This window comes from Topomyia yanbarensis, chromosome 2 (genome assembly GCF_030247195.1).
Source record: "Topomyia yanbarensis strain Yona2022 chromosome 2, ASM3024719v1, whole genome shotgun sequence".
NCBI classification, from domain to species: Eukaryota; Metazoa; Arthropoda; class Insecta; order Diptera; family Culicidae; genus Topomyia; species Topomyia yanbarensis.
In genome coordinates this window covers 34,158,571-34,171,409 of record NC_080671.1, presented here as the reverse complement: position 1 = coordinate 34,171,409, position 12,839 = coordinate 34,158,571, and the positions used below count along the sequence as shown (strand labels likewise).

Sequence of the window (12,839 nt, the reverse complement as noted above, 5' to 3'; positions counted from 1 at the left end):
ACAGCCAGCAGACTATGTTAGAAGAAATCTCCAGTGAATGATTTTGCGCATTTTCCACTAAGCTGAACGCTGCACTTTAAAAATGTGAGTAATAAAGCTGCTACTGAAAACTGCGAGCTGCCAAAACACATGTATTTGAAGTTATGGAGATGGTACTCTCATAGACAGGCCAGCCGAACTAATCAGTCTTCGAGATAAATTTATTAGTAGAATGTTAAGTGCGTAATACGGTTCAAATCGAGTTTTTGTGCCACAAGCAATACTAGCTTTGAAATAGTAATTTTTACTTGCTCGTCAACTTCTCACGCTGGCTTTTCCCAGATAAAGCTAAGTATGCACCTCTTGCGAAATGAAATTTCCTATACAAAACCTATGCATAAAAAACGTCGCGAAATGTTCGCGAAAAATTTTTTCGTTTCCATTTCGTAAGCGGTACGCAGCTCTCGCGAAAACGATAACGAAAAATGTAGTTAGCTGAGACACGGTTCGACAAACGATAAGTTTCATAATACTTCCGCGAGACAGCGCTGCTTTCTATGCGCTGTCACCAAGGCAAACTTTTTCCTTGCGAAATAATGGTCAGCGGTATTATTTCGCACGGAGGCTCGCGAAATTTTGACAGGTTGCAATGAAAAAATATAAGAAAACACAAGATTGGTAATTTTTTGTATTTTTTCATCGCAACCTGTCAAAATTTCGTTGTTTAGAAATTCAATATTTCGAATTTGAATGGTAAGTTTAAAAATATTACTGTAATTTAATACCCTATTCTTCTTTAAAAAGCTCGAGTTCACTCATTTACGGATATTTTTTTATTGTCATTTTTTTCAGATCGAACACCAACAACATAATATGGTAATCACCCAGCAAGAGAACGCAGTGATAATGGGCCAACAGAAACCACAACATCAAGATGCTCGGAAAGGACTTTCTCTTTCGGTATGTATTTACCAGTAGCATCCCCCCTCTAAACATTCCTTTGCATATCTAGATGTCCTTATCAATTCACAGAACAAACAATGGCACGTCATGTTCAATCGGCTAACCGTTTGGAATAAGCGCTCATCATCGGTTTCATGACAGGGAAGTGAGCAGGTAAAAGAAGGCATCGTTTTTTCCGCAAGGTCGCTCTGGTCAAAATTTCAGCGGATTGCAAGGAATAAACCACCCGAGGGACAGTACCCGTGCTGATTCAGGACGATTACCCATACTTTGTACCTTGCTATTGAATTTTAATACCCGATCGAAACGATGGCAAGCGCTGCCGATAACTGGGTCAAAAAGACAACGGATAAAGAAATTTCTGCACTCGGTAAGTGTTTTTTTCGTTATAACCTATTTTTGAAGCGATCATTGGGATGGGATTTGAATTTTTCTTTTCAATACAAATAGGTTAGCGAACTGAGTACATATCACCAAGGATAAGGATTCAGAGCCGGCGGCTGGCAAGAAAGAGAATGCGGAAAAACCTAGTCCACCGGCAGTAGAAACAAAGCTGCACCTGATGTTTGGAGTTCGGTAGCTTCGGAAATTCTAACTCTAGCAGCTCCTGAAGAAAAACAAGCTGCAAGAGAAAATGGAGAAACAGCTTCCTCCGCGGAAGATGCAGAGGCATTCAAGTAAGTCGAAATCTGCAGAAAATTTTGATTAGGACATAAGGAACATTGAGAGCCTCTCTTTGTTTACTTTCTCTTTCGGTTATGACGTCACTATAACACTTTGAACTAATTTTCGAGTACATAGCCGATGGTTTTTACTAAAATATTAGGCAAAGAGTTGAGTACTAAATATTGAAACGACCGAGTAATAAACAGAAGAGAAAGACCCCAAAGAGAATCTCATTGTTGCTTACGTCCTATTCTAAATTTTCTCCCGAAATATTTAGTATCAGCTTTAAAATTATCCATGACTAATCTTTTAGCCCGGCGGATGCAAGTTTGCTAATGAAGGATGTTCGCTAAGATCTAGTAGAATCAAAGCTGGATCTGAAGGTGCATCGGAAGGATTCTTCTTCGCCGGTTGGTTGGTTAAAACTTTCGAAGCTTTGCACATGAAGCCGGAATTACTTCAGGGAGTCTATGCGATGGGTTTCAACGCCCCTTCCAAGATTCAGGAGATGGCTCTACCTACTCTGTTGGCCGGTCCGCCAGGGAATATAATCGCCCAGTCAGTCGGGAACAGGAAAAACCGCTGCCTTCGTGCTGGCAACGCTCAGTTGAGTCCATCAGTTAAAAAACTATCTGCAGGTGATTTGCCTTTCCTCCACGTATGAGCTGGCAATTCAGAAGGGGGAAGTAGCTGCCAAAATGGCAAAGTTTTGTCCTGAAATCAAACTTCCTTACGCCGTTCGCGGTGAGGAGACCGTCAAAGGGGCGAAGCTGACTAATCATATCATCATCGGAACACCCGGCAAGCTAATGGACTGGGGTATAAAGTTCAGGACGTACGACCTAGTTTTCCCTTTTTGTACTGGACGAGGCGGGTGTTATGGTCGGTGTTCTTCTTGGCCACGTACGAGCGCGAGGTGATAGAGTTTGCCGAGTACATCCTACCCAATCCGATCGTCATTCGGCAGGCGCGGGAGCAAGAATCTCTCGATAACATCAAACAGTACTACGTCAAGTTCCGCAACCAGGACGAGAAATTGTGTGATTACCGTCGGACAAGCGATCATTTTCTGTCATATGATGTATAGGACAGTTGCAAACTCCAAGTAAACTTATTTTCAGAACTGTTAATCCATCGAAACAGGTACGCAAAACGGCCGGTTGGTTGACCGGCAGGATGTCCCAGGATGGTCACTCGGTAGCGGTACTGTCCGGTGATCTAACGGTGGAGCAACGGTTGGACGCTCTGGATCGATTCCGAACCGGACTAGAGAAGGTACAGATTATAACGAACGTTTTGTCCAGGGGTAAGTTCCACCACTTGATTCTGGCTACAGCACCAGGTTACGGAGAGATTCTTTCATCTTAGGTATCGACGTCGAACAGGTGACCATTGTCGTCAACTTCGACTTGCCGATGGATCAGCAGGGACGAGCCGATTGCGAAACGTATCTACATCGAATTAGACGCACCGGTAGATTCGGTAAGTGTGACTCATTCTTGTGATCCTATAGATTGTATTTCTTCCCACTTCTTTAACAGAACGGAATCACCATCAACCTAGTGGGCAGTGATCGAAGCATGATGATTTGCAGATCAATTGAAAAACACTTCCGGAAAAAGATTCAGTTGCACCGTAAAGTGTTTTCGACCAGCTACTAGTGAAAGGCGCTTTTTTGGGTGTTTTGATTCTGAATTTATAATTTTATTATTTTTTTTTTTAATTTTTTTTCTTCCTTGACCTGACATAAGGTATACAAATGTAACTAACAGGGTATCGTAAGCATATAAATTTACAATTACAATTTAGCTCTACCCAGTTCTATCCAAACATTTGAAAAGGGCCTAACTGCAAAATGTAACAAATTGAAATTTCATGTTTTCCATTAACAAATATCTATCCGAGCACGTACATAACGCAACATTTGATTATGAAGAATTTTGATAGCGATTTTTCAACAATTTATAAAAGGGCATTTGTTAGAAATAGGATGTAATTCAAGGATTGTATAGCGCATGTTTAATGGTTATAACTTTCAGTTAAATGGACTTTTAAGAACCCGACTTTGTTTTTTTATTTTATTTTGTCGTTGAACGGCCAGTAGAGAAAGCGGTGGAAAAATTATCCGAAAGACTAACCTTGAAGCAGAAGATGAAAAATGTTTTGCTCATTATCCTGTGAATCAAAATTCCAAGAAGACAAAACATAGCTATAAAACACAATAAGATATCTTAACTGATATATGCTTTGAAGCGATTCAAGGCGAAAGCGACTGGGTTTGAATTTAGTATATTTTTACATTTATTTATTCCGTCATTATTTACTTATATGTTCATTTATTTCTGGGGAAAATTTTCATTAGGTCGTATCGTAAGTAACAATGTTATTCTTTTTATTTACTTTTTACTCTGTAATAAACCAAGCCGCTTAAACATTCGCCCCTTCGTTCTTTGCATAATATGCTAGACGAAACCTTCGTCCCTCGATATGTGCTGAAACATATGTGAAATGTTTATGTTAATGCCTATGAACCGAGAAACTATTCATTAATTTATTTACCAATTTAATTATTTATTGATGTATTAATTTCTTTATATATTTATTTATTATTCATTTATATTTTATCAGTGTAGATGTCTCACAATCCTTTCTGATTATTTAGGTTAAATTTTTCTTAAGCGGATCTGACAGTGCAAAATTTTAAAAAAATCTGATTTTTATTTTTGGATCCCTAAGACAAGAAATATATGCCCAAGAAAGGATTTACTCGAATTCAACTTGGTTCGACTGCTAGAGCCCATCAAACTACCAACTATCAATTTTCATATGAGGGGGCTGATAAAATCGGGCCTTCAGTGTATTTAATATGTTATGTTTTTTATTTTATATTTAATATTTATTGTTGAATATTTAACATTTCATATTTAATATATAAAATGTAATATTCAATGTTTAATATTCATATTCAATGCGTGATATTTATTATTTAATGATCAATGTTTTATATTTGATATACATACAATACTCAATGATGATGAATGCTCTACTAGACTCGTCACACAAAAGTCACATAAATGCGCGCATCACATAGCAACGCTTGAGAACTTCGCGATAATACAAACCCGGTCGCAAACGTGATCATTCACACACACCGGCACCCACCGTCTAGCATACACAAAAGCAGCTTGGTGATTAAGTAAACGTGCTATAGCACATACGGTATTCTTGAAGTACAGCAGTTGTTGATCCGATTGGTTGACGATTCGTTTGACCTTCAGTTTCGTTAAGTGACCAATTTAGTTATATAATATAATCCAGTAATTTGGAATCACGATTCAGACCATGGAACACTTTCCCACCTTCTCTAGTGTTTCATGCAATAAGAATTACCACGAATTACTTATGGCAATAAATTTGAATTACGATTCTCACAATTGTTATACAAAAATAGCTTTGTATCCGTACTGATTATTGGTAGCATTCCCTGAGACTTCCAGAACCTTTAGTAGTAGCCATTGTTATCATAATCGATTTTTAACGTCAGCCAAAGTTTAAAGTCTAGGGTTTGGTTCGACCTGAAACCGATTGAGTCGGAGTCGGTTGTTATATTTGCGCTGGAATCCATTCCGGATTCCGAAACGTGTTTCGAATGGTAGTTTCCCCGAGACTTGTGAAAGCGGTAAAGGCGGCCAAGGCAATCAGATTTGCTTCTTAATGGTCAAACGCCGATTTAGACTTACGATTCGAACAATTACAATAGATTTGGTTTGAGTGAATTTCGATCATTTCTCTGAGTCTTCTAGAACCGGTAGAAGCAGCCAATTTAGATAGAAAATGGCCAGCCAATGATTTAAATTTCCGATTGCAGGAATTGTGCTGTCTAAATTGGTCAGACTGAACTTCCCCGAGACATCCGGGACCGTCACAAATAAGCATTATGATTAATCATGCTCGAAATATGATTCACGCTGAGTACGTCACTTCCCTGAGAGCTTCATGAATAGCAAATAGGTTTACAATTGTTACCGATTTCATACACATCCGTGATGAATTAATAAAATACATCATTTAAAACATTCAAATGACAACAGAAATATAAAAAAAAATAAACAAACAACAGCTGATGTCGTTTTCCAGTTATCAAAAGCGACATCTAACAGCAAACACACAGACTAGTTTTCGCGAGCAAATGTCAAAATTCCGCACGGAAGAAGGAAAAATATTTCGCGACCTCATTTCGCAAGAGGTGCATACTAAGCTTAACGAATTAACTAGGGTCCGGGTTTGTTTTACCGACTGGTATTTTCCCGAATGGGTTGTTTTGCCGAATTAAGTATAAAAAAGTTATTTTCAATGGTAATTAAATAGTATAAAGGATGATTCAATATTTAAATTTGACGAAAAGCATGGATGTGGGATGATAAATTATCGAATTAATAGTCAAATTGTAAAGAATAGTTAAGGTAATTAATAAAATCAAACTTTAAATGAAAATAGTTTCTCTTTGAGCGTCTTGGTGGAATTCTGAAAATGAAAATTTTGAAGATGCTGAATTTAAATGAAAATCAAAATGACTAAAGAAACGAAATATCTCTGAACTAATTCCTACTATCGTGATTCACTTGCTTCTCTTATTCATACACATAATCTTGGATTTAGATCATTTCTACAAATATATAGAAAAAGTTTTATAAATTTGTACTAATTGAGATTTGAACATGACTGAACAACATTGTTTTCGGTAATACTGATTCTTCTTGACGAAAACGACAGTTTTTATGAGAATGCATAATATGTGTGATCAGTCGATGAACTAAGGGAAAATGGAATACAAAAATCTTCTTCGTTATTTTGAAGAAAAGTGAACGAATGCCATTTTCCGAAATTCGAACTGTTCTATTTTTTTTTTTTGGTTCATCGAGTAACTACAAGTCTATGTTTTAAATTTTTTATTGAATTTCCTATTTCAGACAATTGTATCAAAAGTTATCAAGTCCGCCGCGGCACTCCTCGACATGGAAAGGGTTCAACGTCTTCTCTTCGAAAGCTCGTATGTGTGGCTTTGCCTGACTGAAAATTTTTCATTCATAATGAATGTATACATACCCTTAACGAGAGGTCCATTGTCACCTTGCCATCAAAATCGTATAACAAAATTACTTTCAGTTTGAGCACTTTATAGTAGACGCCCCTTAAAAGACAAGTTTTATTTAAGACACCGCACTTATAATTTGATTACAGATTTTTTAAAAAAATATGAAAAACAATATATTTAATTTGTTCTTTAAATACGACCGGCATAAATTTGTATAGACAGATAACGTATGTATGCAATGACAATTTAATGCGAACGCGCGCACTGTTAGTTTAGTTAGTTTTTGCTTGCGCTGTTTTAGGATTTCATCAGAATGCCGTACCTGATCCCTTCGCTCCTTTACGAGCGCTCCCAGTTGCTAAAAGAGTGTATAGTGCTGTTCTAATAAACATCTTCAGAGCTGTAAAGAGTGCTTAGCACACGGGAGTGGGTGGCATGCAGCAAAAACTCGCAACTGAGGAGTCCCGTCATGGGAACCCACTCGTCGTTAGAGCTGATATCTAGCGAGCCGACAAGAGTGCGAGTGACACACGAGCTTATAGCGAAGGCAGATAACTCACATGAATCAAACATAATTGCCGCTCGTGCTGACTGTCACATATTTGAGAGTTCTTCGAAAACGTGTGTACAGCAGTAGGGAGCATACAGTGTGAGTCGGCAGGCGAACGAGGATGATGTGTTGGCTTCTCGTTCTTTTAGCAACACTGCTTCCAACACACCTGCAGCGCCATAATGTCGAACTTGCGATCTTTCACTATATCGGCAAGTATGCGAGTGCTCCCGATAAAGTTAAGCAACCTGCAGTTCCATGTCCCAAGTTTCCAGTCTCTTGTCCGTTTTCGTTGCGTACCCTAATAAAAAAAATTATACACGAACTTTAACTCATATAATCCAACGATTCCACATATTGTTTGGATTATACCCTGAACAGGTCGTTAGGCTCTTGGATCATAAGATGTTTATTAGGGTACGTCTGTGCCAATTTTGTCCATCTGAAATTTCTTATTGAACTTCCTGAGCATGCTATTTTTATGGGCGGCTAGCTAGGCCTGCGCCAACCTTGCAATGACGCTGATGGATCACGGGAGGAGAGATGTTTAGACTAAGCGTTTATTTAAAGGCGACGCTGGCTCGCCTTGTCAGGGCTGCTTTAGGGCATGTGGTATTTAGGCCTAGAACGTGTAGGGCCCACTACCTCATCCTACCACACCCGCAGTCAGCCCCCGCTACTGGTTCACAACTAGTTGCTATCGACTAAGCATTATCCACCACCTACGACCCGCGCGGTTGCTTGCAGCTAAGCTTCCCACGTAGCGTTCCTCCACCACCACGGGGCCCGAAGTGAAGTGTATTCCGAGGATTTTCACCGTGATACCACAGCAATCTACGAAGCGCGAAACGTAAAAACGCGACGCTAAACGGACTCTATTCTCTCAACGCCGTTATTGTAGTTTGTACTCCAAACTTCAGAGCAATATTCTAGAATTGATCGTGATAAATAGCAGTAGAGCGGTTTGAGACAATAGATATCCGTAGAATTTTTTGCTATCCTGAAGATGCATCCCAGTGCTCGAGATGCTTTACCGTTGCTTGAGACGTTGTTTAATCGGAAGCTGAGAATCCAGAATCACACCCAGATGTTTAACGTGACTGACGCGTTCAATGTCTCTTTCTAGTAGACGACAGTTAAAATGAATCGAATCCTTTTTCCGTGAAAACGATATTACCGAACACTTCTTCGGGTTCACGCACATGCGGTTCATGTTACACCAATCAGCAAAAACATGAAGCAGCTGTTGGAGAAATCTGCAATCTTCAATTGAATGAATATGCGATAAATCTTGAGATCATCTGCGAAGGACAATCGTGAAGTCTTCAGAACTAGATGTACATCATTGAAGTATGGCAGAAACATCAACGATCCCAACTGGCTTCCTTGAAGTATTGCTGATGTAGAAGTGAAGGTTGGGGCCTGACAATCTCCTATGACCACCTGCTATCTCTCGGTCTGTGAACTTTCTTAAGAACGTGCCTGTCAATAACGTACACCAAAACGTTGGAAAAAGTTCGAACTGCGGTTTCAACATCGCGGTCCAGAATATTTTCCCAATCGACGTGGATATTGCGATGGTCAGCTTTACGAAAATCGTAGATGGAGAGCGGTCATCGAAATCATGCACGACAGTGCTATCAGTCGTGGGAATCAATGTACTGATATTGGTTTTACTAGAGGAGAGGGAGCCATCACTATAGATGTGGCGGAAACCTGGTCGTTTACAAAACAAAGGTCGAGGTGGAGGCTATTCTCATTGGCAATAAGATTAATTGTAGCTGTAGTGAGCTACAGCTGTCACATGGGTTGAGAAAGGAATGGTCGGAATCCGGATAAAGAAATTCACTGCGGAAAGCTAGATTAAAAGATTAAAATCTTCTACCACCATGATCTCTCATCAACTGCATTAGCATCATCGAGTATCGTAAAAACCAAGCTGCAATATGTTGACATATTCGATGTCACGAGCGCGGTCGGGTGGAACACACAACGCACACAGATACAACTTACGGTCGCCAAGCTCGACAATCGTCCAAACCTGCTCAAAGAAAACCCAAGAAATGTTCTCGATAGCTCTTGCCTTCAAGCTGGAATTAACTGCTACTAATACGCCGCCTTCGGTGGATTTTCGGCTCAACGGTTGAGTTGATTCCACCAACATTTTGATAGTATAACAGTAGCTTGTCCTGTCGTTGACCAAGACTGGAAATCGAAGAGCTTTGAGGCAAGGAAGAGCTCGCAGATGCATTTTACTTGCCTGTGGTTGGTTTGCGGAAGACCCCTTGTCATAGCTCCACCGCAGGACCAGGACGGCTGCTAGTCGCTGGTAAGAAGGGCTCGATTGCGATGGGGTTTGTGGTTCCGCTTTCCGTTACAGCATTTTTGATTATTTGCAACCAGTGAAAGGAGGGAGCTGCTGTTTTTCAGTATCTTGGTGAAATTGCTGTAGTCAGCGTTCAGTGGTGAAATAGTCCTGTACAATTTTATGCTTCCGTCGTTTTTCTTCTTTTTGACTAGCACAATGACACCACCAAAAAATCCTAAGGAGCTTGAGAGGACAAGGCTTCATTTATTAAAAAGGTCAATTCTCGCTGAATCACTTGCCACGATTTAAAATAAAATTCTTTTGGTAGACCATCAATCAATCCAACTCCTTGTTGTGCAGTTTCGTTGAAGCAACAGCATTTTTCCTTCAATTTGGTTAATAGCACTTAACTGACTGGAATCGCCATAATAGCGGTCATAGAATGAACCGAGCACAGCATACTACAGTTCCATTGTGTCGCAGAAGGAACGTCTTTGTAACAAGGCATTCCATTGAGGAAGGAAATAAGTTTTGGTTTATGGGGACCTTCTCCTGGATTCGGCGGAAAATCAAGCAATATTTTATGTTTTGTGAAAAAATGAAGACATACGAACTTTTATTCGTTATTTATCGATAATGATTTTTCATGAAATTTGTCCATTTCACTTTTTTCTTTAACATTTATAAAATCAATTTTTTATATCAAAATCTATTGATAAGTCACAGGAAATTTCATCTATTTTTATAAATTACATCAATTTCTCATTCAGTTTGACAGCGCATCACCCTGCTTCAACCTTAGACGGATTGAAGGACGTCGAAATCTCATCCGCAACCCGAACACTTGATTTCGATCCGTCGAGTGTTGCACGAATCAGCCTAATCAGTTTTGTCGGAAAACCATGTTCTACCATTATCTGCCGTAACTCATTTCTTTTCACTGAATCGTACGCCGCTTTGAAATCAATAAACAGATGGCGTGCCTGCAAGTTGTATACCCGGAATTTATCTAGGATCTGTAGCAGGGTAAACATTTGATCCGTTGTTGATCGGCCTTCACGAAAACCACCTTGGTATTCGCCGACGAAAGACTCCTCAAACGGCCTCAATCTGTTGAACAGAATACGTGACATAATTTTGTACGCCGAATTGAGGAGCAATATTCCCTTGGCCCTTTTTGGCCCTCTAGCTAGTCAGCAGGTAGTTCTTTTTTTTCCCATACCTTCAAAAGAGTACGGTGAAGTATTTCGTGCAGCTGCTCACTACCGTGGCCGGGAGCTCGTCATTTCCAGCAGCCTTACAGTTTTTCAGCTCTTTGCCTTTTTCACCTCTTCTATCGTCGGAGGCTCCACAGCTTGTCCATCGTCACTTATCCTTAGTCTGTTCGTTGACGCGCTAACATTCTCTCCATTCAACAATGTCTCGAAGTGCTCTCTCCACCTGGCTGCTACCATAGTTTTATCTGTCAGAAAGTTACCTTCACGGTCATTGCACATGACGGGAGACGGAGCTGTTTTTCCTTCCTTTTTCCGGGTACCAGACACTAACATCCGGCTTCTGGCAGCATTTTTCTCATTCGTCACTCTCTGGCACTCCTCATCGAACCAACCGTTTCTGGGTCGTCTGAGAGCAGTACCTATTACTTCTCGCGCTGCTGTGCTCACCGCTCCGTGGATTGACTCCAACAGATTGTTGAGGTTGTCGTCTACGTTGATTCCCTTTATCCGTTCAAGCTTCTGGCGGTACTCGTCCATCACACCTTCTGATGAAAATCGCTGGATATTGAAACGCAATGATCGCTGAGGTCTTAAGTTCGCTACGGTTGATAACCGTCCTCGAATCTTACTGACAACGAGATGTGATCAGAGTCGATGTTTGGTTCTCTGAAGGTCCTCACATCTATAACATCCGAGAAGTGTCGGCCGTCTACCAGGACGTGGTCTATTTGAATGCAAGCTTCGCCATTCGGGTGCATCCAGGTGTGCTTACGGATGTATGCGTGCAAAGTAAGTGCTGCTGGTGGCCATCCCTCTAGCTGCGGCGAAGGTCATTGGTTACAGAGTGAAGGCTCTCCTTACCAATGATTGGAAGGAAAAAGTCCTCTCTACCAACCTGAGCGTTGGCGATCCCGATAGCAATTTTCACGCCGTACTTTGGGCACTCTCCGTAGGTTTTGTCGACACTCGTAAAACGCTGTTTGAGCCGCACCTCCTTGGTAAACAGACGCTCGGGACGTACCTCCTCAATCTAGCTGAAGTCAGAAGGACAACAGTGCCCAGGCTGCACTACCAGCTTAGCACACAACTCTAGGGGGGACTTGCTATGTTGGACGCTCCTTCCAGGTTGACGACTCACCGTTTTGCAGCTCTCATACTTACAGTATTCACTGAAATATTGTTACTATCTGATAAATGCTCAGTACTTACAGTACAATTCCATGCAAAACATTGTCAGAATCCGACTTGGAATGAGGCAACAATCCCGGTCTAATTGGCACTTCCGGAAACCTCTCTGATGTGGCAGCGCTTAGATAGCAAGATTCTTTCGGAGATTACAGGAAGATACAGTTCGGTCGATACAACTTTAAAGTTGTTGTTATTGTTATTATTATTGTTATTTATCAGTGTGCAATCGGGCTGTCTCAACAACCTATTTCTGCAACCTATGTGCATTAACTGTACACCCACCGTCTCTCCGTTGCACTTGACAGTGTGTGCAGTGCTTTATGGTCACACCTACGACCGTGCACCCGGCTTCCCATGAGCGTTTTGGCGGCTCAGAGGTGTCCTTCCATGTTGCTCAGGGATACATTGGTCCTATACACATCCATGCATACAGCCATACATACGGGCTTACATTCATACATACATACAAACTATTTGGCGCAAGTTTAGAGCGTGTAACGTCGTGTCATCTAGTCTGTCATCCTATAGAAAATCATCTTACCATCGCCTTGGGGTCAACGTCATATTGGCAAATTTCGCATTGAATCCGCTTCTGTCTCTTCCTAATCTCCTTTTTGTCTCCTAGGTCCGAAGCGGATCAATCGACTATTAATTGAAACGGTAAACTTACTAGCAGTATTAGTCCTTACTCGCGAATACTTTTCCTACGACCGTGCTGTTTCTTCTCTATCTTATAACTTAACTCGATTATCCCTGTTCTAGTCAATATACATATTCATTACATTATGGACCAGGCAAACCCTTATTTTTTCTATTATTATTATCGTGAGTAGCTATACCAGTGAAGGTATTTTAGGATTTAGCAAAAAGAAT

The 12,839-nt window shown here is 40.6% G+C and overlaps 1 pseudogene; it reads left to right on the top strand.

Moving 5' to 3' along the window:
- The first annotated feature begins 330 nt into the window (after window positions 1-330).
- On the top strand, window positions 331-4,044 carry LOC131682478 (DEAD-box helicase Dbp80-like; annotated as a pseudogene).
- The last annotated feature ends 8,795 nt before the right edge of the window (window positions 4,045-12,839 follow it).